At 42.3% G+C, this 4,421-nt stretch overlaps 1 long non-coding RNA gene across 1 annotated transcript; it reads right to left on the bottom strand.

Moving 5' to 3' along the window:
* Positions 1–1,164: 1,164 nt before the first annotated feature.
* On the bottom strand, positions 1,165–3,020 carry LOC146754612 (uncharacterized). The gene is made up of 2 exons (XR_014938855.1): positions 1,877–3,020; positions 1,165–1,644 (listed from the first exon to the last, which is right to left on the bottom strand). It is a non-coding gene; the product is annotated as an uncharacterized LOC146754612 (long non-coding RNA).
* Positions 3,021–4,421: the final 1,401 nt, after the last annotated feature.

The following is a 4,421-nucleotide window of genomic DNA, read 5'->3' as shown; positions in this document are numbered from 1 at the left end:
AATAACAGTGTTTCATATGTTGCTACAAGGGACCATTTGTAGAGAAAACGATTTCTATTGGGGATGAAAACCACTTTTTTGGGTAGAAAATGCTACTTGTAATGATGAAAAGCTTTGTATTGGTAAGAAAAAGAATTTTTGGCAAGATTCAAGAGTGATACCTGAGAGAGAACACCTTTTTTTCTGGTGTAAGTATTGATATTAGTGTGAAATACATCGGAAATTTGTCTGAAATGGATAATTCTTATGTTAATGTCATTATTTTGTAGGGGAAGACAGATATTCTGGAATCAATGAGTCATAATTTGTTACAAAGCATCCTTTTAAAGAGAATGTGTCTTCTTTTGGGGATGAAAACCAGTAATTTAGGGAGAAATTGCTATTTGTAGGGATGAAAAGCATTAGTTTGGGAAGAAAACCATAGTTTTGCAAGGATGAAGAGTGATACCTAAGAGTGTACTTTTCATTTCTGGGATAAGTGTCGATATTCATGTGACCTACTTCTAAAATTTGTCAGAAATCGATATTTCTGTTGGAAATGTCATTTTTTTTTTTGAAGAAAAGAGTTATTCTGGAAACAATGTGTCATATTTGGCTACAAACGATAATTTTGTAGAGAAATCGATTTCTTTTGAAGATGAAAACCACCTTTACGTTTAGAAAATTCTGTTTGTGGAGATGAAAAACATTATTTTGGTAAGAAAACCATATTTTTGCAAGGGTAAAGAGTGATACCTAAGAGAGACCTTTTTATTTCTGGTATAAATATTGATATTCCTGTGAATTTTTTCTAAAATCTGTCAGAAAAGGATATATCTGTTGGAAATGTCCTTATTTTGTAGAGGAGAAAAGGTATTTCTGTTAGTAACGTCCTCAATTTGTAGAAGAGAAAAGGTATTGAGGAAACAATGTGTCATATTTTTCTACCAAGCTTCATTTTGTAGAGAAAATGTCTTCTTTTAGAAATGAAAACAAGTATTTCTGGGAAACAACGCTATTTTAAAGGGATAAAAAGCATTATTTTGGTGAGAAAACCATGTCCTTGCAAGGATAAAGAATGATTCTTAGGAGAGATGTTACCTCGATCTGGTAACCTGGAACGTCAAGTCCCTTTGTGAATGTGTATCGACGGCCCCGACCAAGTCACAGCTGTTTGTTACACCATTATGGTGAGCGGTAAAATGGCGTTTATTGGAATGTGAGGGTCCCTTATATAGGTATCCAGTTTCATCCTTATCTTTTATACATATGCATGACCCAGCAGGGGAGGGCCTATCACGTTACATCCCGAGGGTCCGATTTCGCCTAATACAACATCTCCCTCTCCCCATGCTTAACAAAACCATGCCCCGTTACAACGCAAGCGCCGATCCTAATCCTAATATATAAAGGTGTTAGTACTTATATAAATTTTTGTGGTGAGTTATTTAAAAAGTGACGTAAACATGCCGAGGTATGTGGTGCAGTGTGTAATAACGTTAGTGGTTCTTTAGTTAGTATTTTCAAGGCATCTTGGGCTATATTATACAGTTCATCCTTCTGCTCAAAGCTTCTCATATATCTGCTGGAACTCCATTTTCTCATTCAAAGTCCTTGCACCTGTGCCTCTTGAGCCAGCAGCAGGAAATCCATTGCAGCTTTATTCTGTAAAACAGTATGCCTGAAAGAAAAGTACTCAGCTTTCCATTAGTTTTCTGTTTCTCCCAGACCGCCCTTTTGGGTGATCACTGCATCAGATTTTACTTTTCTCGATGGGATCCATAAAATTTTTCCCGATTCTCTGTCCTTTACTGTGGCATAACCTCTTCGTTCAAAATGATTGATTGCATAATGTGCTGTGCCAATACTTCTGCCTGCTGGGCTACCAGGATCCTACCTCTGTGACCTTCCCGCTCCCCAAGGACACCTATCTTGTCCTTCAGGAGACGGTTGGCCCTTTCCACAATTGCTTGTCCCTGGGAATTCCCAGGGATGCCTGTTGAATGAGATATTCCCCAATGCTCATTGAGTAGATCTCGAGATGAAGCACGAGCCATTGTCTGTCTTGATGTGTTGCAGCACACCAAGGACCATGATGGCAGTGGCCCAGTGTCGCTGAGCTGCAGGGGACTTAAATGTTAACATAACCATCACTCAATCAAAACCTTCACTGATAATACACTAAACAGAAGATTACATGTAACGTCATAATTTTTTGAGTTGACATATACACACTCATTCAAGCATTCATTTTAGACAATTCTATAAATGAAAATTTCTAAGCTAATGTATTATTACTTATCAACAACTATGAGGTGGAAAACCACCAAAAGGAGAGAGAAGGAACACAGTAGTGGTGGATGCGATAGGCAGTGCCTGCAGGGCGTCCCCTGCTTCAAAGTACACTTTGCCTTTCTCACCCATCACAGATTCTCTCCTGTGCAGGCTTTTTTCACATGTGCCCCATATATGCATGGCCAGTGCATGATACAGAGCCCAGGTGGAACACCTGTTCTTAAAAGATAACAAACCACTATATTAGATCTCTCTACAATACAAACTACTCAGAAAAGTTATTAACAGCTATAGTCACTTATTTCTATTGTTACTTGCTTCACCCTTAGCTCCCTTCTTTTTTCTTTTAATTGGTAAGCTTTTTCTTGTTGACCTACTCCTACTATAGTTACAAAAATCATCTATGGGTAGTATAGTAATTCTTGATGCAGTACAGAGTGAGATGCACCTGAAACTGTCAGAAAACAAATATCTTTGCACTGCTGTGAGCACATTGCATTCAGCCCACTACGGGCAAAACTCATCCTGGGATCTTCAGGACCTGCTCTAGTAAAGCTGCCACCGTTCCATCCAACTCCACCACCACAATTCCCCCTCCATACAATTTCAAGCTCCATCAACAAATTTGTCCAAGTCCCTACCCTAATTCCCTCAATGTGTATATTATTGGGAGAAAATGAGGACATTCTTGCTCGACTAGGAAGAGATACTTCTAATGTCTTGCTTTTGTCCCCATTCGGAAGTAACGATTTGTTTGCTTTCACAAGCGGCGGAGCCGAGGGGCGGGGGGGGGGGGGGGGGGTAAGCAGTGAGGGGGGGCAGAGCGGGGGTTTGCGTTCTCTTGCTGGCATTTAAACTTTTCTGGCTAGAGCAGGTCACATTCAGTATTTTAACTCACTGTTCTTCTGTAATCTTTTTCCCGTTTTTTTTTTTTTTTTTTTTTTTTTTTTTTCACAATTCCACTACTCGAACCCTCAATTACACTTCCATGTAACATTAATAATTCCACTTCCATATAGCATTCATGTTTACACATCCCTATAACATTAACAGTTCCATACACCATTTGCATTTATACTTTCACATACCATAAACATTTAACAATCACAAAGACAGTGACAATAATCAATACAGTTTATCCTAAGCATTCTTCCTCTCCTCCAAGTTGTCAGCAGGAGTTTAACCGACTCCAACTCGGGCTGCCGTGGCTCGCTCGACAGCTGGTCTTGTATCCGCTTCAGAGACTCCACTCCAGCCCGGGGCCCCCTGACCGGGCCCCCAATTAACGATAAAAAGGAATGCCTCCCTTATCTTTGACCAATCCGAGACTTGGTCGCTCTTGTTCTCCCCTCTCCCTCCCCCCAGGTAGAGCTGGACCAGCAGCCCACCCTCTTGGGGAAGGGTTATGATGACTAGGAACGCCTCTGCCTCCGCCCCCGCTGATGAGGATTGGCTTCCATCTTGGTTAGTCCTATCCACCCCGCCCCCCGGGGCGGAACCACACCCACAACCCATCCCATCTCGAGGAAAGGACCCATCCTCCCGCCCCTGCTCACTCCCCTTCCCCACCCCCAAGGATGGGCGAAGGAGTGCAGAAGATACCGGTTGCTTTGGATACCAATATGGGGCCTCAGAGGAAGGATTCTCCTGGTCAAGAGATAAGGATGTGGAATGTGTGGAATGCTGCTGGACGGGGCCATCTGCTCGTTGTTCAGCCGGAGTGATGGGTGCGGTCTGGATGGCTCCCGCCACCTTGTCTTTGTCTTTCAAATCCTCACATCTGCAAGAGAAAAGGCCTCCCGACCCAATTCCCAAAGCAGCCCCAAGCCGAGTCTTCCCTTCTTTCCGAGCCGCTTTCAGCGCCCCAAGCACCAACCCCCACGTTTTGAACTCAGCATCTTTCTGCTCATTCATTGCGCGCTCACAGAGCGAAAAAGTTAAAGAGTCCCGCTTATTGTGATCCAAAATCACCCGAGGAGAGGAAAGCTCCCTCTCCTTTTCAAGACAACTAATGACGACTGCAATGTCCTTCTTAGAAGGCGTAGCTTTCCTACCATAGTAGGTTTTACAAAGTTGCAATACTACTCTAATGACGGAATACATTTACCCAGAGACCTGAAGTCTTCCTGGTCTTCTACGAACTATCG

This window comes from Coturnix japonica, chromosome W (assembly GCF_054131305.1).
Source record: "Coturnix japonica strain WE chromosome W, WE-NBRP24, whole genome shotgun sequence".
NCBI lineage: Eukaryota > Metazoa > Chordata > Aves > Galliformes > Phasianidae > Coturnix > Coturnix japonica.
This window is presented reverse-complemented; position numbering and strand designations above follow the sequence as displayed.